At 56.0% G+C, this 27,361-nt stretch overlaps 1 long non-coding RNA gene across 9 annotated transcripts in view; it reads left to right on the top strand.

Annotated features, from left to right (window-relative positions):
• LOC311441714 overlaps positions 1-24,739 on the top strand; it is an 82,814-nt gene extending 58,075 nt beyond the window's left edge. The window contains exons 1-4 of one of the 9 annotated variants that reach the window (XR_014696171.1): positions 13,866-14,036; positions 14,246-14,311; positions 15,081-15,185; positions 16,007-16,530. This is a non-coding gene — a long non-coding RNA (uncharacterized lncRNA). Of the gene's footprint in view, positions 1-13,865; positions 14,057-14,245; positions 14,312-15,080; positions 16,531-18,496 lie in introns of those variants that run through there. The other 8 variants (XR_014696167.1, XR_014696172.1, XR_014696168.1 and 5 more) reach the window with 8 other exon arrangements.
• Positions 24,740-27,361: the final 2,622 nt, after the last annotated feature.

Genomic DNA, 27,361 nt, shown 5'->3' with positions numbered 1-27,361 from the left:
TTGTGGCCAAACTCCTTATTCACATTTCAAGCTCTCTGCTTTATGCTGCAACTGTTGGCTTAAGCTCTTTTTGCAGAGTAATTGTCATGAAGAAAGTTTGTGGGATTTCATAGCTTATTTTATTTTTATCAGCATAAAATGGAACCTTAAACAGGAGATGAAAAATAACTCCAGGTTTTAATGGGACCATATACCAGCAAACGGTTGTCTGCCTTTAAATACCTTGGCTGGTACCTCTTGATGTGCATCAAAAATAAATAGTTAATAAATGCATTTTGACTGGAACATCTGCTGCAGTTCTTGGTTGTTAAAGTTTAATTGCAGAGTAGAGCATCAAACTTTGAGACAGTTTGGGGACAGAGATTGATTGGGGTCACCAGGTTCTCCGGAATAAAATCCCAGCCCTTATCTCTGAAACGCAGCGTCCAATTGATTTTCTCTGGACCATTACACAGCCCACGGTGCTGGGCAGCCCAGAATGACCGAGCATCACGCTACTCAAAATCCTCTCCAAGCAAATGCCGCAGCCCTCCAAGGGCTCTTGGCAGCACAGCTTTCCTCTCAAGGACTGAAGAAGTGCTGATGGCACCAGTGGGATGAGGGCTCGGCCCTTTTCCAGCCTCAGGCTGTATCCAGAGAAGCGTTGTTACCTGCAGGGTGGCGTTCTCAAGGCACCCAGCCACATGGGGCTGTGTGATTAAAAAATGCCAGTTGTTATTCAGTCAAGCCGAGCGTTTCCATGCAAATCACTGAAATCCATTTAGTTCAGCATCCCTGCCTGCAGGACGGGGAAAGCTTCAGTCCCTGAGCAGAGCTGGGCTGAGCATGGTGCAGTTCGTTTAACAGGAAAATAAGGTTAAAGAGAGCTCTTCACACCAAAGCTGTGGCTCATGCTGATTACTCATCGACTCCCAGACAGCTTGGATTTGCCAATCAAATCATTTTTAGCCAAATGCGCCAACGCCAGCCCTGGCCGCCCTCTCCCACGCCGCCCAGCTCTTTGCCAGCCCTGGGGAAAGCTGCCTTGGATGTCCCTGCCTGTCCCGGCCCTGCTGCTGAAACCTGGGGGCTTCCTGGCCTCTTTGTCCCCAAGCCCCTCGAGAGGGTGCAGCCTCTGATGGGACAGGTTTAGGACAACAGGGGGCTGGGAAAGCCACCAGGGCCGGTGGGCAGAGGGGACCCGGAGCCCTCCCGGTGCGTTTTGTTCCCCAGCCCCTAATCCGCCCTTGTGTGCTTTATGGTCCTCCACGTACTTCAGGTTTGGGGAAAGCAGCTTTCCCTTGTGCCCCCATTGATTTACCAGCGCCAGGGTCCGGCTGTTGCCCTGGGTAATTGGCAGCAGTGACATATCTGGGCTGAACTTTATTGTATGCGTTAGGGAAAGTCAGCAAACAGAGCTGAGTGCGCCGTCAAGTATTACCTTTGACTTTCTATTGCTGCCGTTTGGGGCCTGTTTTGTCCTTGCACTGAGAAAGCCTCTGTTCTGGTGGGGGCTTTGTCTGGGATGCTGGAGGTTAGTCTGAGGAGAGCCGTCTGAGAGACCCCGCTAATCCCTTTTTACTTTTTGAACAAGAAAGTCAAGTGTTTTTTATAATAATAATAATTTGAGCTAATAAGTAACATGCTGGCTGGAGCCGCAGCTGCCTGGGGTGGAGCAGATTTGTTTTCTCCATCTAATTAGAAAGCCTTGGCTAACGTCACACATGTCCCGACTCGCAGTCCCTCTGAAGGGGTCTGGGGTCTCTCAGCTATCTCCAGGCTCAAGGTGCCCGAGTTTTGCCATCCAGCTCCTGCCATGCCCTACACGATGGGAGCCCCCGGGCTCTGCCGTGTCCCCAGGGCAGGACACCCACTTGGGAACCAGCCCAGGTGAGGGCAGGCTCCTCCTCCTGTGGGTAGAAATGATAATTCCATTATTCCTGTAATTCCTCCACGCCGCGTTTCTGCCTCATCCAAACGCATTAGCAAAGTAAATCTCTGCCCTCCTCCCCGGGACAACCCTCCTCGCAGCCTGTGGGAAGATTCAAAGCACGGCGCTAAGTGAAAAATCATGCAGCTGGGGCAGGCAAATGCCCGGACCTGTGTTCATTAACAATATTGTGTATCATCTAGATGCAAGAAAGTTTCAGGGCATAATGATTTCCTCCTCAGCGATGGGCGCAGTTCGGTGCCAGCTCAGAACATGGGGAAAGCCCGGCCTGTTCTTCTCCTGCCCGGCTTTGGTGGCTGTTTTACAAACACTTCAGGAAAGTGTTCAAATTCCCATAAAAATGATTTTCGCTGGAAGCTGAAGGAAAAAATATATCTTCAATCAGGCAATTTTTTCAGTAAGATTAACTTCTCGAGACCTCAACTTTGGCCCTAGCCGGCCTTGACAATGGCTGCTTTTTCAGAAGGTGATGCAGCTATCTGTAATTAGCCACGGCTAGTTAATAACTCATCTGTTAACGTCTGAGCCCACAAACGGAAGGCTTCGATGTACAAGGAACCAAGGTTAGGCCAACAAGGATAAAATCATGTCTATTTAGGTCTAATGAATTCCATTTCCATTGTTGCTGCGTCGTGTTTGGACAGTCGGATGGATAGCTCAGCTCCGCCGCCGCCCCCCAAAGGGCTCCGGCTGCCGGCGGCTCAGGAGTTCCCTCTCCCTCCAGCAGCCTCCCAGGCAAGGGTGTAATTGCAGAAAAGGGTGAGAACAGTATTCTGCTCTCTTTAGTTTGACCAACAAGTGGTTCCGAGTTTTATTGGAGGTAGCGTGTTTAAATTTCATTATCTGTTTTTGTATCCCCTGAAGTACCGGGGAACATAGTTCAACAGCAACAGCCCCCTGTTGAACGTAGTCCTTAACACAGTCCTGTTATGAGATGCTGTGCGAATTTCTGCCTTTCAAATATAAGAGCGAGGTCCTAGCTCTGGTGCCTGGTCACCCTTGGCTGAGCAATTACGTTCGTTCTTTTTCAAAGCTCTGAGCTCTCAGATATTTGGTACGGCACAGCTGAATGCTGACTGCCTTGGAATCATCCTGATCCTTCTGTGTCTGTGTCACAGCAAGCACCCAGCGCCGTTCGGTGTGAAAACCAGCGCACCAGATCCTGCTGCATCTCTGTGCTACCAAGCTCTGCCCCACTGACCTACACTCAGGAGAGCGATATATTCACCTACTTAAAAGACAAAGTGTTGATGAGAATTACTTTATATGTTTTCCAAACTAGAAATCTTAAACCATTACAATCAAAATGAAAGTTCAGCTTCGACAACCTTTTAAATGTTTGCATTTTTGACCAGGGTATTTCTAAACAGTATTCCCATTTGTGTGACAAGCACTTGACACCAGAAGTGTGCCTTTTCCCATTTCAAAAACGGAAAGAAAAATCACATTTCAAATTGCACCCAAACTGACCCTTTTCCCGAAACTTGCTGCTTTGACGTGCTGTTGAAAAATTCCCACTCGGCTTTAGTCATGGGAAAGAATTTTCTCCTTAATGTTGTTTTGGTAAGAAAAAAATAAATCGTTGTTTGCATGACTAGGTCTCAGTCATGAAAATCTGACCCCAAAAAATGCTGCTGAGGGTTTCCTCTGGCTGCAGAGAATCGCAGCAAGACAAGTCATTAGAGAAGACGCGTGCTTCAGCCCGATGGGACCTGGTGGGATGTGGGGAGAAGAACCCTTTGGAAGCTCCTTGCTGCTCATGGGGTGTTTTGGTCACGGTGGAGCACTTGAAGCACACGAGCCCCTGGGGCTGGGCTGTGTCACATCCCACCTGTGTGCATGCATGCCATGGTGACGCTGCTGAGCAGGAGGTTGTGAAACAAAACCTCATCCAGGCTCCGAGGAGCTGGACCTGCTGCTCCCCTCCACCTCCAGCAGGACACGAGGCCACCTCAGAACGAGTGGTTTTGGGATCTCCGCAAAAGGACAAGCTGCACTTTGTCCCATGTCCCCGACATCCAGCCTGTCCGTGAGCCAGACAGGTGTTTATCAAGGGCTTGGGTGATTCCTTGGTATTTCTCCAGAGCTCTTGTCTTGTAAAGCCAGACAGGAAATCTCGTAGCAATGGTTTTTCCGGTCTGACTCGCAGCCAGGCCCGTTTTGAGGGCTACCTGGAAATAGCTAGAAGATGGTCTTGGCAGGAAACCTCCCCACAGTAGGAGCCCTGGCTAGGAAGTGGAGTTGGGCAGAGATTAAATCTGGCCCTGTCAAAGCTTAGGAAGCTCTGGGGTGTGCAGGGGAGAGAGGATGCAAACACAAGCACTGTCCCGCTGCTTTAAGCTGGGTTTCCCAGAGGACGTGAGCTCCCTGGAAATCCCCCAGGTTCCCGGGCTTGGCCATGCCTGCTTCTCTCTCCCCTGCTGGAAACCAGATTAATTTCCTTGTGTAATTGTGCTTCCTCCGTCCCGAACTCAGGCTTTTCAACATCCTCTTCCCTTTCAGCTGCGTGGTCAGTGCTGGGCGAGCTCCTCTCTCTCTGGGAAGGATGCTGAAGTTTGTCTTTGTGCCCAATAAAACCAGAGCAACCCTCAGATCGCTCCCCAAGCCCCTGCCTGTAGTCTGGCAACAAGAGGTAAATCTTGTTACAATCACAGTCAGCCAGTGGTTGTTGCTGGCTTCCCCACCGGAAAATGCTGGATGCCTGGTGGACAAATTCTTGGAGGTTTCAGGCATTTGGCTCCGTACAACACCGAGCATGCAAAATCACCCATCGCGTTAGGTCCAAGCGAAGCAGACCGAACCGCAGCCTCTGTGGCTAACAACTGGAGCCTCAGATGGGAAGGAAAGCACAGGAGTTCTGACCTATAACTGCGAAGTATCTGAACTCGAAAAATGCTCAGCATTCAGCCTTCAAGAGCACTTCTGAAGCTGCCTGTAGAGAAAATAATTAAAGAGATGAAAGATGCAGTGACTGATAGCAATAAATCACGCGCGGCTGTCTTTGCCCTCTCAGCACACGTAAATCACTTTTGCCTTTAAAATACGGCAACAGGCATTCTCCCCAGATTGCTCCGAATTTATTAGACAAGGTCATTAGAAATGTATTAGGGCAAAATCTGAATTTATTAACTGAGTTACTTAATAGCTTAATTGTTCAGCTGGGGGTGGCTGCGTGCGCTGCCAGGCTCAGAGGCGCGATGCTGTCCCAGGGGACGCCGCTGCGGTTCGCGGGCATCGCAGCTCCATGGGGTCTGGGGCTGAGGCCGTGTCTAATTAGGCAGGTGTGTTTGTCTCCCTGGTAATTGGCTTAAAGTTGGCTGGGGTGTCTTTTGAGAAGGAAAACCATATCAGGGGCTGCAGCTGGACCATCCCGGAGCTGGGCTTGGGCTTTGTATGCGTTAATTTGGAGGGGCAGCAGTGACGATCAGCGCCAGTCCCTGCTGGGACCCGCCTGCAGCACGCACATCCCTGCACCATGGAGCTTGCTTCTATGGACTGAAATGTTTGAGTTCAGCTGGATTTGTGTGTGTGCATGCAGGAGGCCCTTCTAGCCTTGAGCTTTAAGGAGCTGGGGATGGAACTGCCCTGCAAGGAGCTCTCCTTGTGCTGCCAGCCCCTGTCCCTGTTTGCAGGGGGTGCACGCCGCAGCATTGCCCTCCCCAGTGGGACCATCCACCAGGAGAGGTGTTTTTGGAAGCAGCCAAGCCCAGCAGCTCATCACACAAGTTTTCCTGCCCCAGGGACAGGACCAGGGAGCAGGGCTGAGTCACAGCTCTGGCAGTGACCGCACTTCTGAGGTTTTGGTTTCACAGAGCACCGAAGGATGGGGACTGGGCGTGCCACACTCATCTGTGTGTGTTCACAAAGCACGGAGCTCAGCTCCAGCAGCAGGAGAGAGGCAGATACTCCAAATACCAGGTTCAGCATGGCTTTCTGCTCACGCAGAGGATCCAGCTGCCTAAGCATCTCCAGGCTCCACCTGATAAAATCTCAACACCCACATCTGCTCCCCTCTCTCTTAGCTTAGTCAAACACAGCTTTGCATTTGCTCGGCAGGCAAAGCCTCCACTGAGCCTGCCAGCTGAGACAGCAGCTTCTCCTAGGTCACAAGTGAAGATTTCCATTGAGGACCGGTTCCTCCTGGGATGTCCAGTTCCATGAAGTGACACCATTCGCTCAGTTTTCCTCAATTTCTGGGGATAACTTGGAGTCTTGCCTTCCTCCTGCTTTCTACTCGTGTTCTTCCTGCCCGGGGGTGCACAGGTACCCCTGAAGTTAATGTAAGAAAGGAAGGAGGTAACTCTCCTGAAATCACTGGATATTTTGCTTAGTGGTGTACTCCATGGTTAGACCCCCAAAGTTTTCACTGAGGCACGTTTTCTCTTTGTCCCTGGTGATGGGTGGTGCCCGAGTAAGGAAGAAGGCAAGAGGAGAAAACATGAGGTTAATGACTGCAGTGACAAACTTTATTACAGCGGCTTTATGGGGGGAAAATGTCTCACAGTCTTTGCCACACAACAATGTCCCGACAGACATGATGTCATTGCGTCTTAAAAGGTGTTTGAGTTGGAAAATCTTTTCAGCAGTGTTTTAAGGGGCTGTTTAAATGATTAATAAGGTTTATGCATGTGATTTATTATCTCAAAATAAAAACGTACAGTAGGTATAAAATGTATTTGAAAGGGATGACTGTGTTTATTAATGTTACAGGTGTTATATTCCCAGACATTTATCAAAATAAATAAGCTTAACTCCAAGAGAAGAATCTGGTCACACATCTGCAACCCGGGACTATTTACGTCAGAAGGAAGAAGTTTAGGGCAGAATATTATTTTGAACCGTGTGTCAGGAGTTATTACAAACACGAGATTTCTCCTGTGCTCCCTGCTCGCTGTGGTATCACCTCGGTATTTGATGTGTATGGCTGTTGTGTACTCACTAAAGCTGTATTAAGTGTCTGAGAACTGCATTTCCTCCAAGCACGGCTCGTTTAGGTTGAATTCTTCGTTGCTGCCCAGTGGGCAGAGGGGAGGGACAGCTGCTGGGGGTGAGGACAGCACATGGCCGGTACCAAAATCAGCCCTGGTCGGCTGTTTGCAGCCTTTCAGTTGTTTCTCTTTCACATTCCTCTTCCCCACGTGTAGCCTCTTCCAAGAGACCAATTTGTAGCAAAATCTTCCTGAGCCTGAGTCCCGTCTGTGTTTTCTTTCAAATATTCAAAGAAAAAGGCAAGACTTCCTTTATTTCCAGTGTAATTTTTGCTTTTGTGGAAGTTTTCGGTGGCAAGAGGGCCTTGCTGAGGCACAGCTCATTCCGTACATCTCTGCATGGCAGGAAATCAGCTGAGATGATCAGAATGATGAGGCCGGGGAGCTCCTCACACGCTGGCTGTGTGACAGCTCCTTGCCTCTTCCCTCAGTGCCGAGGGACGCGATCCCCTGCAGCCGTGCCCCTGCTGCCCTCGGACCCTGGCTGGATCCCGCACTGGCTCGAGGGGCTTCACTTGGTGGTGGTGGGGAGAGCCCAGGCTGTGCTGTGGCACTCAGAAATCTCAGGCCTGACTTCCCCAAGACGTTGTTTCCCCCAGCACAAAACTAAATAAGTATTTCCCTGACCCGGCGGCACTAAGGTTAAGGGTGCTTCCCCCTGCGCACGCATGCACAGATAGGATCAGAGCCCAACACAGCCTGGCTGAGAAGCCTCCTGTCCTCCCCAGGACTTACCTACGACCCTCTCACTCCCCTAGGGACACTGGCATGCCCCCTGCCATCCTCACATCTCTGCCCCGTGCCCCCAGCCCTGCTCACAGCACGGCTGCCTGCCCGTGCCCGGGGGCCCTGCTGCTATTGCCTGCAGCACCCTTTGGGCACCCCCTGGCACTTCCAACTTTTATTACAATAAGCCCAAGTGGAAATTGCATTCTCCCTCCTCTGGGGTTTCCATGGAGCAGATCTAATTATCTTTCTTTAATAGCACTAATTGGTGGGCTTACAGGGCCGGCCGCTCCCCTGTGCCCCCTTTATCCCTCGCGCGGCCCCGGCCCCTCGCGCCGGCTGGGATTTGAGCGCGGTCGGCCGCCTGGTGAATCCGCTTTGACTTCTTGCCCTCAATTCGCTCGTGCTACCTGAGCTCCCCAACCTGTTGACAGAGGAGCTTTCCTTTGTCTTTGCAAATTGACACAGCTGCACGCTCGGCAAACAGACTCAGACGCTGAGCTTTGGGCTGAATGGATCCTCCAGATTAGCGCGGGGCAGAATCAGCTTTAAGGCAGCTAAGCTGGAGCCAGCGGCAGGAGAATGGAGTGAAGCTCTTTATCAGGATTCACTGCCATAGAAAGGGGCTCCTCGCTCTCGCAGAGATATTTACTTCCCTTCGGGGGCGGCATTCCTGGAGCCGATAGCTCATCGTGACCCTGCACTGGAGTTAATTAGCCTACTGTATAATGGGGAGATTCGCCCGGAGATTACACGAGGTGATCCCTCACCACACACGCTGTTTGCTGAGTGCTTTGGGGCTCTTGGCAAGCACAAAAGCACAAATGCAAGCAGCAGAAAATCTGGCAGGGGGTGGGGGCCGACAGCGCTTGGACATAGAGCCCAGGGCAGGGGCTGAGCCCTCCTGTGTCCCATCCTCGTGTGCCCCAGGGTGCAAGAGGGTTTTTTTGCAAACCCCTCAGGAAGTGGCCACAGCAGTGAATCTGGTAAAACTGGAGAAAAGGGGCAGAAAAGACACCTGTGTTTGCTGCAAACTGCTGGCTCAGCCCGTCTCGCCCAGGGTTTATCAGCATACGGCATGAAGACCAGGCACCCAGCCGGTCACCCCATGTCCTGTAGGGTTACCTTGGGCATACCCTGCAACAGACCCCAGACCTTCTCATAGACCCTGTAGGACCAGGCTCTGTCTTGAATTAAAGCCAGGCTGGACCTGCCATGGGGGAACATCCCTGCCATCTGCCTGCCCTGCCCCACGGCACGGGACAGGATAGCAAAAAAGGCAATTAATGCCGAACAACTTGTTAATGCTTTTATAGCAGGTTAAAGAAAATGCCCCATATAAAACTACAGGAGACCCTCTATAATTCTGCACGGCTGTAAATATGCATTAACTTAATTACTATCAGCAATTACATCTCAGTTTGGGAACAGTTAAAGTGGGTGCACACGAAAAGGGATTATTATTCCTAGAAAATGAGTGCGGAGATAAAAGGGATTTATTTCTCGCCAGCTAATGAGCAGGGGCGGAGGTGCAGGGCAGCATCCCCTCGCTCTGCAGGGCTCACACAGCAAACACAGGCAAGAGGAGTGCACAGGGCAGGGGTGAGGGCAGCGAGGTGCAAACGTGCTCAGGGCTCCCTGCTGGCACCCACCCCGCTGGCAGGGTGAGGAGCAGCGGGGCTGGGGACAGCACAGAGTGGCTGTGCAGCTCCCTGCTGGGCTCTTTTCTTCATTTTCACCCTGGGCTTACAAGCTTGTGTTGCTTACAGCTAAGGGAGCTGGCTGGAGTTGTTTGGGATGGATGGTCTGCATTTCACAGGCATCAGATTTTGCCCAGAAATGTCTGAGTTGAGCCCAGAAAGAGCTAGGAAAGCATCTCTCCTTGGACTGAGAATCTATCTTATGCCTTCTTACAGATGTTTCTAACCCCACTCCTTAAAGATAAATGCCTGGTTCCTGCTAAATGTGCCCTGATTCCCTTCCCTGGTTTTGTGCCTTGTTGTAATTTCCTCTACCAAGTCCAGTATTTGTTCCGTTTCTTCCTCCTGTCACGAGCTTCAGATGTGTAAGAGATGCTCGTTCTTTGGTGTTACTCCAAATAGTTTGAGAACTGCATGCCTCAAACCAGAGCACTCCTTTCTACCTTCAGACATTTTTTCAGACCCTTTGGGTACTCACCGACATTTCAGCACAGTTTGCAGCATGAGCACCAGTTGATAAGCACTTCCCCATTATCTGGCCCAGGAGCCCTCCGGGTGTTCAGCCACAGCACCACTCTGCTGGAGCCAAATCCCCCCACACTGTTGGTTTCACATCAGAAGCAGCCTTTTGCTCTCTTTCTTCCCAGACACGTAACTTCACATTGGCTTATTACAGGACCCAGTCACATCGCTCATGGAGGTGCACAAGGATCCCAATAACTTTTATGGCTGACCAGGATGCCTGAGGAGGCAGCCCTGGTTCTGCAGGATCCTTTAGAAGCAGCTCCCACACACATCCCTGTGTCTTCCCCACTCTGTAGGCTCCAGCTCTAGGGCCCGGAGCTGGGTTTCAGCCCCCAGGGTGGCATCGTGGGGTCTCCAGGGTACCCTGGGCAGGCCTGAAGCTGCTCCTGCTCTTTGGAGATGCAAAGTGCCCTTACTGACAATGCCCAGCCTTTGAGACTGGGGAACATAGCTGGAGATAAAGCTCCTTTGTGATTTCCAGTGCTTTTGTCATGCATTGGGGCTGCCAATACAACTGCAATATCCCTTACAGAGTGCTCAGCCCAGCCTGGAGCTGGGGGCAGAAGGCAGATGGGGATAGCATGGAGAGGTGTGGACATGGGTAACACACCATTCAGCAGCCCTGAGAAGGGGAAAAGCTGAAAACGGGCAAGGTTCAGGAATGGGGAAAGGGCAAGGGGAGTCTGGACGTACCCAGGCACTTCTCCTGCCCAGCTGCTCCCACCCTGAGCTGCCACCACAGGGCCCTCCTTGCCCATGGTGCCCCCTCGCCGTGCTGGTAAGGGCTGGGGGCTGGCTTCAAGCCCATTGCACAACACAAAACAACAGGACAGGACGTGACACTACATGACATGAAGGTGCTCAGAGCACAGGACCCCTTCCAGAGCCACGCAGCCCCTATGGCAGCCCGCACACCGGGGAGCAGCGCAGCCTGCTCAGGCTCTCCAGTGCAAGCAGGGCTGCTTCCTCGCTGCCTGGCAGAACACATTTTCCACCAGGGAACATGACTTTGTCACATATCATCTGCTTTCTTTTCTTGATCTACTTCTGAATGCTGAGCTCATGCGTGTGCAGCGCTGCTTTGCAATTCGTTATCCCTGCAAATGGCAACCTCGCCTGCCACCATCTGCAGTCAGAAAGCCGCCCAGGAGGAGCCGGGGCTCTGGAATGAGATTTGGAGCAGTAGCAACGTTTGAGTGCAATGGTATTTCCTTCTGAGCAAAAAAAAAAAAAGGACCTTCGACTTGTTTTCTCTCCCCCACACCCCCCTCCTGGAGGAGATATTAGCCAAGACGCACAGATGGGATCGTTTACAGTTTCCTTTGGAGCTGCCTTGGCCCTTTCAGGTTTTGTTTATTCGAGCTGGGCTGTCAAACAGCCGGGCGGAGGGGACATCTCCCGCGTCCCGGCCTGGACCAGGGCTGCTCGAGTTCCCGGTCTGACAGAGGGTGATGGATGAGGAGGGTGCTGGCTGCAGCCTGACAGGGCTGGGGACCCACGGCTGTCGTCAGAGAGATGGGGGAATGGCACCCAGGGCAATCACACACCGACAGGGGAGAATCCTCTGGGGATGGAAGGTGCTTGGGCTCTGCAGAGGGACGTCTGGAGGGGATTTGTTTTGCTCTGCTTGTGAAAACACACGCATGTGGTCACGAGCTGAAGTCAGAATTTTTTTTTTTGCCTACAAAAAGCAGGGTCTCGAGGTGATGGTCTCCATCCCGCAGTAGAAAACCACCAGGAAAGCTGCCAAAAGTCAGGGCGCACAGCCTGGGAGGATGCCATGCATGGCTTTGGTTGCTCTCCTGGCAAAGCACACTGGTGAGGAGCGTGAAATCAGCTGGCAACCATGCAGCCCAGGTCCCTGGGGATGTCTGAAGCCCCCGTTACTTGCAGCCGGGGTGCCAGGCAGGGGCCACGCAGGACTGGAGGTGTGAGAGGTGGGGGCAGCAGGGCTGTGCCAGGCAGGGATGCCCGTGCCCACGCAGGTCGCTGCTGCGTTGGGCAGAGGGCCACCAGCTCCTCCTTTCCAAACGGAGCCTGGCTGGCACCAGCTGGCACCGCTTTTCCTTGCTGCCACCGAGCAGAGCCGTCCTGCTCTGAGCTGCTGGTGTGCGACCGGGGCTGGGTCCCCACAGCTTTACTCACAGCTGCAAGCACCCCAGAGCCTCCAGGCTGGGAATGGAATGCAAACAGGAGACCCGAGCTGGAAGAAAGCAGCCAGGGGTGAAGCAAGACCTTAGCTGGATGCGCTGGAGGAACTGCTCCGGTTAGCCGGGGTGGGAAGGAGGGGATTTCCCCTCCCTCCGCCTGCGCTGCTGGTCCCAGGCCAACCGCAGCGGAGCAGTAAATACGAGTTCCCACCCGGCAGCTGCCGGCCGGCCGCGTGCGGTGAGTCAGTGAGCCCTGGCCACACAGCCCCACAGGCAGCAGCAGCAGAGGACACCCAGGGCTGGAAAGCAGAGCCCTTCTGCTTCAGGAATGTGCTGGGACTGGGGCGAGCTCCTCGGCGCTCCGTGCGCACCGGTGCTGCGGGTGCGCCCCGGGACGCAGCGCTGGCACCCAGCACAGCAGCTCACGGCCGGGAGGAGCAGGGCTGGCAGCAGTGGCACTAAAGGGCCGGGGTTGAGGCAGAGCTTCTGCCTTGCAGCTCCCCGGAGCAATCCATCAGCAGCAGAGGAGCCGTGGTGCTGCAGCTGGCCTGGCGGAGCTGGCAGCAGCTTGGGCATAACCACTCCTGCCTCGGTGGCGGTGGGGCAGGGTGGGTGTGTGAGCACAGGGAGGATGCTTTTAGTGATAATTCCCCAGTCCCCCAGCGTCTCACAGAGCTAACAAACAGGGGGATCTGAGGAGCTATTCCACGGGCAGGGCAGATTTGTTGTAAGGGACTTCCTCTCCTGGGCAGATGAGACAAAGGGGGATAAAGCCAACCAAAAGCGTGCGGCTGCTTATTTCCCACCGACATTCAGGAGAGCTGAGCCATACACACCTCCCACCGCGCCAGGGCTGTGCAGGCACACGAGGAGCCTCAGCTCCTGCCCCGGTGCCTCCAGCCTCGGAGGAGGAATTAAAAAAAAAAGAAGGAAACCCAAGCTCGGAGGAGCAGCAGCTCTGCAGCCCCTCCACAGATCTCCATCTGGCAAGAGAAGTGCAGACAGGGGCATGTTCCCTCCACATCAGCTGCACAGCGAGAGCAGCTTAGATGAACTCTCCTGGTTGGTAATAAAATGATTTTACATATGTAGGAAGCAGGATGTGCAAAGCCCAGGAGTCTGATCTTGTTTCTGAGATCAAACAGAGTCTTATTGTACAGGGGTGTGGAGCTGATGTAACTGTCTAGTGTGCCGGACACAATCGCCGTGGTTACGCAGCTGGACCGGAATAAAGCAAGTCTGTATCTGAACTCATTAATTTTTACAACCAACTGAACTGCTCTGCCTTTTTCTTTGGGCTTTTCGGTGGCTGAGGACCGTGGCTCTGTGGCAGAGGGGTGCTCTTGCCATGCCACACAGCAGGATGGGGCCAGACCCCCGCCCGGGGATGCTGCACGGGTCCCCCCCGAGACTGGCCGGGAGCAGGGGGACCAGCAGTGGAAATGTTGGCATTTGAGAGGGGTCTGTTGGTGTCTCAGCTACAGGGTATGTCAACGTTTCCATTAGAAACCCCCTTTTCCATGTTTATAACTTGGCTGTGAAACTGCCCTCCAGGTTGGGCTCCAGCAAGTGAGGAAAACCCAGGGTTTTCTGCTGAAATATTCAATGTGGGTGATTTTACGCTTCTTTCTGACACGGCTTGCTCAGTACCCTTCACCTGCACACACACCGAGGGTGCTTACGGGGTAGGTGGGTGGCAGTGACTGGCCAGCAGACCTGGCAGCCCCTTGCCAGCAGGGCTGCCATGCAACAACAGCACAAACTCTGCTGTAAGAGCTGCCCCTCTCTGCTAACGAGGTAATTGGTGCCATCAGCCCATTAAGAAGGCACCCCCTGCAAGGAGCTCAATTAAGCCAGCTACATAAAATGATTTACAATCCTTCCTCTGGCCAGGGCCCTGACCCTAACCTTGCTGAGCCCTGCAGAGCACCTTGGCAGCCACCACGTCCCTGGCTACAAGCACTGTGCTCCCCCACTGCCACCTCGGTGCTGGTGGCAGCAGCCCCACCTGCATGAGGTATGGGCCCAGGAAGAAAGGTAACGCATGGAGGAATTTTCAGATTTTTATCTGTAAGGAATCAAAATGTGGTAACTCAGATTTATAGCTAACATTGGAATATTGTCAATGGCTAATTTAGCCTTGTGTTGCAGCGTGACGCATTTTTCAAAGCTATAAATCAAAACAACAGCAAGAAGGCAGGAATTAATTTTTATTTTTTTTTAAAGGTGCTGAGGTCCCCAGGCAGCTCTTGGACAGGCTAAATACAGCAGCTCCCATCAAGGTACCCCCAGGTAGGACGCTGCCGTGGTTAACCCTTACCCCAAAATGCTGCCATCAGTGCACAGCACAGGCATATCCCAACCTGGCTGTCCCCTGGCAGCCTGGTTTGTCCCCAGGGGCAAGCTGTCCCCTAGCATCCTTTCCCACAGGCCATCACAGGGGCTCCATACAGCAACTCAGCCCCCAACAACTGATGGGGATGGGGGGAACAGCCTGCCCCAGCTCCTTGCTGGCTTTCTGCTGCCTTTCCAGCATGCTGGAGTTACCATGGTTAGTTTTCCACTGTTCCCCTTGACCCCATGCAGATTTCCCTTATGAGTTAGTGTCCTGGAATGCCTCTTTATTAGGTGTCTCGAGAAGTAAAGCTGACCTGATGCCAGTGCCCCCACACTGAGGACTTTATTAGTTTTTTAATTTTCTGTCTGGGTGCTCTCGCTGCCTCAAACTTTCCACAGCTGTGAGGATTTATTAATGAAGGAGGCTCATTTGTGTCCTGCCTCCCCTTCCCCTGCTTCTTAATAAAACCAGAAAGTTTGGGGCACTGGCACGTGGAGGGGCTCAGAAGGGACTTTGTGTCCCCACGAGGACGCGATGCTGCCCACAGAAAGGCCCTTTGTGCTGGCAGGAGGTGGCAGCACGCTGTCCCCGTGGCGTCACCCTGTGCCACACGTGGCCAAGCCCACAAATGCCTCCCCTCTTCCCCATCGCTGCTGCTCCTCAGGGCAAAATATGCTTTTATTATTTTATTTTATTTTTTTTAATTGGCTCCTTTCTCCCCAGACAGGCAGCTCCCTGTCCAGGAGGAGCAGAGCCCTGCCGCTGTGCAGGGGATGCTGCTGGAGCTGGGTGGCACGCGGGTCCCCGTCCCTGCAGGGACATGGGCAGGTACAGGGGGAAAAGTGTGGGTCAAATGTTTGGTTATCTGGGTGTTTAGAGGGGGCAAGGAGCAATTTTGACCCGATTAAACTCATCAGCTGCTGTTGGAAGGAATGGAGGAGGTAACTGAGCGTCCTGCTCTGGGGCACACAGCAAACGGGCACAGGGAAGGGGAGAGGAAGGGAGGAGGAGGAGGCAGGGATGAAGGATGCGGAGAGAGCGGATGTGCTGCACGGGCAGGATGAGCGAGGAGGATGAGCGAGGCTGAAGGAGCAGGGACCCTGCAGTATAAACACGCCACCAGGATGCAGGGGGAGAGGGGATGGACTGTGAAGGCAAGAGGAAAGAGCACCAAATATTTATTTGTCCACAAAACAAGTCTCCATGGCGATGAAGTGCCTCACAACTCATTTCCAAAACAAGCCCGGCCACGCCGTGCTCTGACAGAGCTGCGGGGCGTGGAGGGGCAGGGGGGGTCCTGCTGTGTCCCCGGGCAGGTGCACGGTGCACAAACCAACAGGGGTTTGGTGGGAAAGGGATGGGAAAAACTGCAACAGCTCTTGGGCTTCCAGGCCTTAGGGTTACACCTCAGCCTCCACCATGGCAGGGGCAGGATTGAGCCCCTGCATGTGGAGGGTCCGACCCAACGCCTCCACGGGAAGAGCTGGCAACACCGAGCTCCTCAAACATCACCACGAGTAATCTGGCTCTAAACCTGCGGGGCCATAAATCCCATTATTTTGCTGCCAGCTGAACAATTTGTTCCTGTAACAAGGTGCTTTAACCTTGCTTCGCGCTCATTGTTCTGCCCTCTTTGATTTTACTGTAAGTGACTGAATTCGCTTTTGGTGAGCTGCCAGTGCCCCATCGATCGCGGCCCCGTGAGGATGGCCGAGTGCCCTGGTGCTGCCAGCAGGGCTGCGAGCCCTGCCCAAACTCAAATCCCTTCGGGGACTGCAGGATCCCCCCAGGAACCGGTCGGTGCTTCGAGCTGCTGAGCAGAGCCCAGGCTGAGTGTGCTCCGTGTGGTTTGAGGTTTCGTCTGCAGCAGCTGGGGAGGGTTTTGGTTCCCAGCACCTCTCCCAGAGCGTGCTGGAGGTAACAGGGGCAATAAAACCGCCCCCACAAAACCCACACTTAACCGAACGTTTCCAAGCCCAGCAGCACTGGGGGGACTGATCCTTCTCCTCTTGCTGCTGTTGCCAAAATTCTTATTATCCCTGCTGGCAGCTGGAGCTGACTCCCATTTTCCAGCCTGTAATGCCGCCTGGTTTCTGTCCCTCGGTGCCTGAGGGCTTCTGTCCTTGTCCCCCCCCCAGTAAAGGCAGCCTGGCGAGTTCTGGCTTTGTTCCCCAGAGCCCACCTGCCCTGGAAGCGCAGGGTGACGGCCGGGCTCGTGACCGGGAGGAAGCCGTGGCCCTGCCGCCAGCGAACAATCGGCGGAAACGGGCCCGGCGTCCTGGGGCTGGGGAAGGCGGCGTGAGGATGGGGCAGGGACCTGCCACCCCCGCAGGGGACAGCCCTGTCCCCATCCTGGCTCTGCCCCACGTGCGTGTGCCCCTTCAGAGGGAAAGGGCTGCGGCTCCCGACCCACCTCCTGCTTGGGGAAGGTGAGGGCTTGTGTTGGCACACGCTGCCCGCGATGTGATCCGCGTGGCACGGCGCAGGGTGCGCGCGGTGCCTGGTGTGCCGCCCGCTGCCTGGCACGCTGGGCGTGTTGCACGCCGCTGGCTGAGCGTGGCACGGCGCCCGCTGCGTGGCGTGCGGCGTGCGAGGCCAGGCGCCCGCTGCGTGGTGTGCAGCCCGCTGACCTCTCGCTGCCTCTGGCCCTGAGCTGGGGCCGGGAAGGGAAGCGCCGCCAGTCCCGCTGCTTTCATCGGGAGATCTGGAGCACGGGGAGCCTGCCCAGATCCTAATCAGTGTGGGAAAGAAACGGCCGGGCCCGCTCTCGCCACAGCCTGCTGGAGACGCCTTTTATTTTCATAAACTTTTATCGCAGCCCGCAGCCCCTGATAAACCGCCGTAAATAAGCGCAGGGGAGCGTGGCGCACGGCCAGCAGCCGCTCGCGGACGCACGCGCTGCCGGCCGCTCCCGGGGGACGCGCGGTCGCACGCCAGCCGCCCAGGCCTCCTTTCATCCCCCGCCGCGGCGCGGGGACGCCGCATGGCCTTGGGGCCCCGGCCGAGCTGGGGGCTGCTCCCTGCGCTCCCACCCCAGCCCCACGGGGCCCCGGCAGGGCAGGATGTGGCCATATCCTTCTCCCGGTGGCGAGAAGGGGCCCGCGTCCCAACAGGAGGCCAAAAGCAGCAGCAGCAGCAGGTCTCCGAGCCTCCCCCAGGGCTGCGCTGCTGTGGAGTATGAGGATTGTTGGGCTTTGCCACAAATTAGTAGCTTGGGCTGCTTTCTGTTTTCCTCTTCTATTTTTTTTTTTTTTTCGCTTTGCTAGAAAAGTTTGGGTTTTGTTTAAAAAAGTTTACATTCTTCTGGGAGCACGGAAAAAACAGGATCTGGGGGGTTGTTTGCACGCTCGTTCCGCAGGCTGACAGAGACAATTTTCCATTTCTGTTTGCAGTTGCTGGGGGTGGAAGCCATCCCTGCGCGCTGGCGGCTGCCCCGGGGCGCCTGGCTCCCCAGCACCCTGCTCCCGCTGCAGGCAGGGGCTGGGGGCACGCGTGAGCTTTTCTGTCATTTTGCACAGTGACTTGTGGTGGCCACCCGTGGGGGGCTGTCACCGGGGTTTGGCCAGCCACGTCCACCTCTGGCAGGGACACCCATCGGCACGCCGTCCCCGCTCTCCCCCAGCACTCCTCGCGGCGTTTCACCCCGATCCCCCAGCCTGCCACAATCCCTTTTCTGTCCGCAGCCCCGCAGCCGGGATAAATGCGCTCTCTGTTCCGCCGCGCCGGGAGCGCTCGGCAGCGGCTTCCCCACAAGCGAGCCATTGAGAGCAGCTCCCTCAGCGCCGTCACCCGCGGCTCCGCGCCCATCCCAGGACCCCCTGCCTGCACCCCCTGCCCGCTGGCAGGGCATGGGCAGAGCCCCCGGGGACACCCGTCCCCACCGTACCACACTGGAGGTGGAAATGGGGCCGCCCTTGCGTGTTGGTTCTCGACAAACCCGTGTCAGATGCTGCTCATCCCTGCGCTCGCTTCCAGCTGCCCAGCGCGTGCTGCTGGGTTATTTGGGCAGGGTTTTCCTAGGGGTGCCCTTGGTCTCTGTACTGCTCAAAGCCGCACACCTGCCAGCCCTGTACAGCATTTTTTAATATTGACATTTTTGTGCAATGTTTTAAAATGCTGAGGGGCTGTTTCTCCTACAGCCACACTGTGTGCCCCTCTGATAGGGGCGTGTTGTGGGGGGAAGGAACCCTCCAGCTACTGCAGATGAGAGCTACTTTCTTTTATGGGCTCACCAGAAGAGCTTTCAGAGACAAACACAGCGACTCTCCGCAACGGTTTCAGCTCTTGGAAGAACACCCGCTTCTGTCAGCAGGAACGTTTTGGTGTCGGGTGTTCCAGCTACGCTCTGTGCAGCCTTTCACACGAGGACCTCTAGATGCTCCGCTCCTCCTTGTGCAATGCCTTGGCTCTGGGTCTTGGCTCTGCTGAAAGCGGCGGAGTCTGAGGGCTCCTTGGGGCCGGGCAGATTGGGTCCCTGGGATAGCTGAGGAAAACATCCAGAGCTTTGGCTGTATGGGGCTGGGAGAGCCCTCAGAGGGCCACTCTGTGGCTGCGTTACTCATCTGGCCAGGCTTCAGCTGGGGAGCTGCTTTGCCATCTGAGTTTCAGCCACGCAGCAGCTCTGCCAGCTCTCCAGAGGACACACGCCTCCAGGGACCTGGGCCTTCCCTTCCTTCCCCTGGGGTCACTGACACACCAAAAGTCAGACACTGAAGTGCCTGGCGTCCTCTAAAAGAGCTGAGGAAGGGGGTTTGTCACCCAGAGCCCTCCTGGGGAGCTGGGCAGCACGAGGGCTGGTCCCCCTGGGGTGACAGTGCTCACCGAGGTCATGTCCATGGCAGGAGCCACCCCCACGTCACCACCCCTGCTCCATGGGCTCCTTTTGGAGGTCTCTGGTCATGAGACGAGCTGAAGCCCATCTCTGGTGTCCTGTTCGTCCTAGAGCCTCCAGGGACTCTCCAAACCGTGGTTTTGTGCGCATGACCAAGGAGTGTCCTTGAACCTTCCTCCCTAGGGGTTTTATTCTCTGAGGCGCTGGCAACGGGAAAAAGCTCTCTGTGCCCTTCCCCCACCCCAAAGCATCCTTTACAAAAATAAAGTGCCCAAAATAGCCCTAGACAGTGCTTGACATTTGCCAGACAGCTGCTCTGGGGAGCACTACAAAGGTTATGGATTGCTCCGTGCTTTCCTCCTCCTGCCGCCCCGCTGCCGCCCGCGTGAGCCTTGGAGCAGGGCCAGCTTCCACGGGAGCTGGGGAGAGGTGGGGACAGGGACGGGGAGGCACAGGGACACCCATGTGTGAGGTGTTGGGAGCCTCGGCTTGGTCACCCAGGTGGCTGGAGACAGGCTGAGGGGCTGCCCCCATGTCCCCACCTCACCCCAGGACACCTCACCTGGTGTGGGGTCACGGCGGGAGCGTGCGGCTCCCCAAAATGTGCCGGGTTGGCCCAGGAGCCCTGCAGGAAGGAGGTCAGGGCTCAGAGGAAGATGTAGGAGGCTCCGCGGGACACAGCCTTGAGTCAAGCCATCCGGGGCAGGGCAGGGAGCAAGGAGGGTGCAAGGACATCCCGTGCCGAAACGAGCACCTGGAGCAGGATGGGGCACCGCGGGGAGAGGCTGCAGGAAGGAGCTGGCACAGCCAGGCTGGTGATGAGAGGCAAAAGGAGAAGGTCAAGAGGTGATTTAACCACCTGCAAGCCAAGATGGCCTTCCTTTGGTGGAGGAACTGAATTTTTTCAGTGGAACTCACAGAGGCTCCACCGTCTTAATCAAACTGAGAGCTGAGCGGCAGCAAGGCACGACCCGGTTGTTTTAGCTAGCAACCCAATAAATATACACACGTGCTTAAAGCCAAAGAGTCAACAGCCTTTAAATAGGAAAAAAGGATGTACACAGGATGGAAATTTATCACTTAGACAGAACGGGGTCCTTGAGATGCTAAATGTGGTGAAAACTGCTTGGAACCGTAAGCAAGGAAGGGGGGCACTGGAGGAAAGCACGTGAGCCCCCGCAGCCTGGAGCTCAGCACACCTTGGGAAGGCAGGCATGGAAAAGGTGATGCAGGCCTGCGAAAGCACACGAGAGGCACACTGCTGTTTTTCCAGGGAATTTAATGACCAAAGCTAACGAGTAGCGAGGCCCAACCTCGGCCATGGGGCACGCAGGACACTCCCCAGCCCAGAAATGTTTGGAGTCCGGTGATGTTTCCCTGACTTGGCGGCATGGATCCCCAGTCGTAGCCCCGAGCCTCACACACAACCTTGTTATTTATTTTTTTATCTTCATGTTTACTAAACAAAGGTTTCCAAGGAAGTGCTGGTACCAGCTGAGGCCGTGCTGCGAGTTTTCTGCGCCATCTGTCTCGCTCCCTGGGCCGTGAGACTCCTCTGGAGACTCCTCAGATCTCCAAGAAAAGGCACTTTTAAGATGTTTTTCCGTGCCTGTTGATCCAGCCTGCACACGGATCGGTCCCTGCAGTTCCACCACCCAACGACTTTGATGTCTGCAAGTCTGACACGCTCACCTCTGAAGCATTTCCCATCACATGTCTGGCTGTTTATACCTTCGAGGCATGCAGCCGCTCTCTTCTGTTTAAGGGCTGTCTTGACCACATCAGTAGAGTGAGAACTGCTAAAAATAGACGAACTGGCAAACTTCATGATATGGAAAATGACATGCTTTTGAAATCTCTGGAAAAGAATGGATTCTTTAAAGTGGAGTTTACAAACACTGATCCCATTATTTATGGTAGCTGTAAAGCGCGGTGTGCTCTGGAGGCACCGTCCCACCGAAGCAGTGTGTTGCCCATTACGGCGGCGTTAGCATCCCCACAGCTCCTCAGCTGCGAGCGAGCTGGGAGAACAAGCTCGGGGGATGCACGGGGATTGAGGGGAGCTGCTTCCCACTTTGTCCTGTGCAGAGGGGGGTGCAGAGGCATCTGCTGGAGACTCTTGCAGCATCAAAAGACAAAAGCCATGCAAGGAAACCAAAGAGCAGCAGAGACGTCTCTTCTCCAACCCTTTGAAAAGTACCCAGATCGCCCAGGAATCTTTCTCAGGATCTCAGGATTTAAATTTCCCTGAGATCGCTGTTTTTCCCTGGGCAATACATCGTCTCTCAGCCACTCCGATTTTTTCATTCTTAAAGCCCCCGGTAGCCAAGGGAACGTGCTCCTTTTTATGCCAGCTGTCCTGGTCGCATTGTTTCTTTTAAAAGATTTATTGCACCGCTGCTCCCTGCTCCTCTCACTATTTCCACTAGAGGATTTGCAGACGTGGGTGAGTGTTGCAGAACTGCCTGCACCTGTTCCTCCGAGTCCTCCTTCTCCTCCGCATCTTGCCCTTATGAGAGGCTCTCCTGCGGGAATTCCTCTCCCAGGCTCATGTTTCACTTCCAAGCCGTACCTTCGGAGCCGGGACCGTGCTCCGGAGTCTTGGCACTGCAGAAGCGAGAGGTTTCTCAGGAATGTCCTCCGAGGCTCTGCGATCTGCTTCAACTGTTGCAGCCACGTTTAGCTGTGTGGGTATACATACACAGAGGACATTTCTGACATCCCACCGCCATGGCAAGCGATCCCTGCTCGATTCGAGGGTGACCTCTCCGCGCAGCCGGCAGTGTCCCCAGCCCCCCTGCCCGTGCCGTTCCCTGCTCCAGCTGCTGAGCTCCTCGCATGTCCCTGCTTTGGGACACTGCCTCGGCTCTGTTTGGAGGGGATGCTGAGCCCTGCAGGTCCCTATCCAGACTGGGCTGGTGCTGCAGGGCACCAAGGCTCTCACGGCGGTGGCTGGAGCTGGGATCTTCAGGGCTTTTCCCATTCCTCCCTCAACACGTGTGCACATCCCCACCCAGGGTGCTCCACTGCACCACTACGAAGAGGCTCTGCAGGGAAAATCCCTGCTGTTAGGACACAGCTCCCCAAAATCCGATGGGCTCTGTCCTCGGCTGCTGCCTCCCATGGTCAGGATGGCCAGGCACGCACCTGCCTTGGATCTGCCCCGGAGCGGAGCAGAGCACACGCTGCCCATCAGCAAACCAAAGCACACAGAAACCTGCCCGGGATGTCCCCAAACTGGAGGGGGGAGAAGCCCACGGCAGCACACAGCCCAGTTCCTGTCAGCCGTGTGTCAGCACCCGCCACCAGCAGCGGTGTCAGGCAGCACAGGTGGCATTTGCTCCGTTCCAGCTGTCTTTGGGGTCACCCTGTGCCTGGGGGGCTCTTGGCTCCCCTCTGCTGTGCTGGGCGAGCAGCACCCCGGCGCTGGGGTCAGTGCTGCTCTGTGGTTGTTTGCTCTGCTGTATTTTTAACTTTTGCATCTATCTGACATTTTATGGCCAGACAACGTTGCAAGGGACAAGTGCTTTCCATTACGCACTGGAACGAGCTCTCGCTCACTGCCTGGCAGCTCCTGGGACACAATGCCCACACGGCCCCGGGGCCCGGTGCTGGCTGTCCCACACAGCTGGGACACCCCGGCATCCGAGCAAGTGTCACCAGGCACAGAAATGTCCTGTGCATCCTGACAGCCCTGGGAGAAGCACAACGATATTCAATGCCAACAAATCCCCAGGGTGGGATTTGCTCACTGCTGCTGTCCCATGCGAGGTTAAACAAAAAAAAAGGAAAATAAAAATGACTGCGGGAGGAGGGCACAAGCCCCTTCCTTGGCCCCTCAGAGAGAAAGCTCCCACCAGGATTAAATTTTCCATGGAGGGGGGACGTGCACGTGGCCCCGCGGCCACCCCGGCTTCGGTTTCAGCCACCGGGCTGCCCCCCCCGCCTCCTCAGCTGACACGGGGACAGCGAGGACTTTGCACCATCTGGGCACGGGGAAAGTGTGACCGAGGGACAAATGCCACCCGCGCTGATGGCACCAGCGCCCGAGCACGCAGATGGCTTCACCAGCCGCCCTGGCTGCAGGGGCAAGGTAAAAGGACCCCGCCAGCGGCCGCACACGGGTCGCTGCCTTGGCACCAGCCCCTCGTTGTGCCTCCTGACCGAAATTTTCCAGCCCGTGGGGGCAGACACCGCGCTCGTCCTCTGCGAGAAGCCAGGCCCTGCGAGCGGCTCCATCCCGGCTGGGCTCTGTGCCCACGGCCAGGCTGACGGGTGGCATTCCTGTGAGGTGACCCCTGGGGACAGCCTGGTGGCCCTGCGGGGCTATCGGCCACCCGTGTCCCCTTGGGCCGGGTGTCCCCGGGGTGATGCTGCCCTGTGGGAAGCTCTCAGGGCCCAAACGGGATTATTAGGATTAAAGCCCACCCCGCTGTTCGAAATGCCCCCACAACCAAACCCCATCTGCTGCTGGCAGCCCCCAGATGGGAAGCGGCCGGGGGACGGCGGGGGCGGCTCCTTCTGGAGGAGCAGCTGCAGCCAGGTGATTAATGGCCATTGCCAGAGCTCGGGGCTTGTGCCATCTGATAAGATGACAATCCAGCCCCGTTGTGGGGGAACCCATCACGCCGCACTCAGCAGCCATCAGATAAGAGCAGCCCTGGACCAGCCCCATTCATCCTCCTCACTCCTGCCCCCCCACCCCCCGCCCTCTGCTTTCACCCTGCTGGGAGCCCTTCACAGCACAGTGTGCGGGGGAAAAGAGCCAGGACTGAGTGCTTTTAGGGCTTAGGGGAGGGGATTCTGGTCTTCCAGTGTGTACTAGTGCCCTTGTAGGATCTCGCTGGCTTTCGAGGTGGTTGTGGTCGGAGATGTGTGGCTGCTCCTTTGGTGACACGTCCCCAGCAGCGGTGACATGCGAGCCTCTGTGCATGGCACTGAGCACACGGGGACAACCCTGAGGGTCCCGGAGAGCTGGGGGGGGTCCAGCCCCCGAGGCTGGGCTGGTGGAGGCAGGCATTAATCCCTCGCAATTCAACCCCAACCTCTCCATGGCTCTTGTCGTGGGATTTGTCATGCAGCAGGGGCACCCGATGAAATTACACATCTCCAGCAACCCTCGGGGCACATTTTCTTCCCCCATTGTTCCTGCTGGAAGGGGAACAGGGACCGAGGCAGGGGGGGCACCCATTGGGACGCAGGGCAGCAGAGCACTGAGCACCCACACACCTCGCCCCGCTCCTCCTTGTGAAGGCTTTCGCAAGCGATGCCCTGGGGCGGATTGAATTAGAGCCTAATAAAGCAGTGGTAATTTGCAAACTGGAAATGCTCCAGAGCGCCCAGGACTAATTCATTAAAATCCTCCCCTCCCTTCCCCTGGAGGTGTGCGGGTGAAGGCGGCCGAGCCGCAGCCCTGCTGCTCCTGCTGCCAGCGCCGCTCGGCTCCCAGCTGGGCCGGCCCGGGCAGGAGCCGTGTGCAAGTGGCTCGTTGGGGTGGTTCCAGGTTACAGGTAGGGAATTTTGACCAAAATAAAAATTTCACGTCAAAGAACCAGCTGTTGGTTGGATGATTTCGGTATTAAAAAAAAAAATGTTGTAGAAAGTGTTTGGCAAACATGTCAGCCACAGAACAGCATTTGTTTTATTACACTGGTATTGCAATTAAAAGGGAGATTCTTCAACAATAACTTTTTTCTTTCAAAAATAGAAACTAGAATAGGAAATACTTTTTAAAAACCAAAATTTCTGGGTGAAATGGCTTGTTTTGAGCACTTATGCTGATGCACTCTTCTCCCAAAGGAGTGAGAGCTCCCTGCACGTGGTCCTTGTCCCAGCATCCTGCTCCTCCCTTGCCGTGGTGCGGAGGAGATGGTGACCCCAGACCTCCTGTAGGGCCAGGGGGTGCCAATCCCCTCCCTCCCTGCCCCTTGGGGACAGCAGCCCAGCACAGGGGCTGGACCACCAAACCCAGCCAAGCACCCACGGGCCCCTCATAAATTTGGTGTAGCCAAAGGGACCTGGGAGCCGCAGTCCTGCTCAGCCCCCTTGCCCTCCCCGAGCTGTGCACGGCGGTGCAGGAGCCACTGGTGCTGGGGCTTGAACCCACCGCCAGGGCTCCGATCACAGCCCCAAGCTTGGCCAAGCCCCGAGCTGCCTGCAGGCAGCAGGTGCCTTGAATTCGAGCCGGGGGCTGAGCCTGGTGCCTGGGGGCTCGGGGCGGCTCTGCCATCCCAGCAATGTGCCCACTAAGCAGGGATCAGCAGCGAGCAGAAACGCTATCCAGAGTTATCCGGAGCTGCCCAGCCAGCGGGCAGCAGCTGAGGCCGGGAGGCTGCCCGCAGCCGGCCGGGCTCTGAGGCCCCGTCGGCATTTTTTGTGCATTGCCAGCCAAGCTGTCTGCCTCCCAGTTGGCTCCTGAGCTGAGGGAGATGCCGGGCTTCCTTGCCCTTGCCCCTAATTTCCGAGCCCGCAGCTCACGTTGCAGGCTTCTCCCTGCGACCGCGGGCGCTTGGCCGTCGCCTTCCTGGTGGGGCTGCAGCCCCAGCGAGCTGATTCACCCTGCCCACATTTGCATCCCACAAATGATGCCCAGCAAATACAGCCTGTACATAAACACGGTCGTTAGCACCTATATGCCTTTGTACGTGTGTGCGTGCACCCACCCATCGAGGCGAGGGGCAAGGGAAGCTGCTGCCCGCGGGGCTGGTGCTGAGCAGGGTGCTCCTGGGCTCCGGGGCCCTGCTGGCACCCAGCTTGGGTGGCTGCAGTCAGACCTCTGCACCGTGTCACTAAGGCCAACGCTCAGCTGAAACTGAGCCTCAAAGCCTCGGAAAGATTTGGCTGATCCTTATTGAAGATTTGACTGATGTGTTTGGAAAGTGTAACAAAACCCAACGGAGAGGAGGGCCGCGCGGGTTGTTTGCTTTTCTTGCTCGTTTCTGGCAAGCAGAAACTGCTGACCCCAGGCTCCCAAGTTCAGTTCCTCCGCAGGCAAACTTCCCCGCTTCAAGGGCTTGCAGGGGAGGGTTTGGGTCCGCGCCTGCAGCCAGCTGTAAGCATTTTCCCCACCCGAGAGGCCGTGCGGGGATGCTCGTGGGCGAGAGGCAGCGTGGCGAGCAGCCTGCTGGGGGGGGGGACACAGCCTGGCAAGAGGTGCTGCAGCAGGTGATGTCTGACGTTTGGGTCCCTTCAGGAGCTGAAAGCAAGGATGTGGAGGCTTCTGGATTTGTGTGGCTCTGGTTGGATAGCCAGCACCGCTCACCAAGGGTTTCTGAAATACCCAACAGGGCACCACAGGTGGGCAGAGAAGTGGGTGGCAGGGCATCAGCATGGACACCCACCTCTCCACAGGCTGTAGGGCATCCAGACCTTTTTCTGGGGGAAAAATGGGGTGACTGCCTTTCTTCTTACACCCTTAACACCACCAATGCACCAAACGTGCAATGGGCACGTTGGAATATGTGACTGAGCACAGCGAGAGCCATAGGACAGCCTCAGAGCTGAAGCAGGCAGCACCTACCCCCGAGCGATGTCAAGGGGCGGCACTGCGGCAAGGGGCAGGGAACCTGAGGAGCTTCCTTTTAATTGATCCGAGTTCGCTGAGCCTGCCAAGTTAATGAGTCCCCAGCAAGCAGCTTTAACAAGAGCCCACGGCAGGCTTAAAGGAAGGAGATGAAAACGAGGGCAGGAATAGAGGCTTGTCTGCAGAGCCTGATCCGCCGGGGCCAGTGGGGCGAGGAGGAGCCGGCGAAGGCTGGGGCAGTGCGGGGGCACAAGGCGGCCCCAAATGTGCGGCTTCAGCGCTTTGCATCTCTGCCCCCTGCCAAGCACAAACCCCATTCCTCTGGTCCTCCGCTGGCCATTAATCCCCCAGGGCAGAGGAAAGGGTTGCTCCCACCCTCCATCCCCTTTGGTATTGCTTGTGTGCGACTTCAGTGCTGGGGGGGCTGCAGGAGCACCCATGGGTGCCATTCTCCTGCCCTGGTGCTGTGCCGCAGCCCCGCTGAGCTCAGCCCCAGCCGGCCGGGCTGACCAGGGCCAGCTCCAGGCTCTGAAAGGGGCCATTGTGTGCCGCAGGCTTTGAAGACGAAGGCCTTGTACCAGTGCCAGGTGGCGGTGGGGTGGCCACGGCCGCACCACGGCGCTGGGGCAGCTCCCGGCTCACGCGGCTCCT

The sequence above is a fragment of the Aythya ferina genome (genome assembly GCF_964211825.1).
Source record: "Aythya ferina genome assembly, chromosome: 9".
Classification (NCBI taxonomy): Eukaryota; Metazoa; Chordata; class Aves; order Anseriformes; family Anatidae; genus Aythya; species Aythya ferina.
Note: the sequence above shows the minus strand (reverse complement) of the source record. Positions and strands in the feature narration are given on the sequence as shown.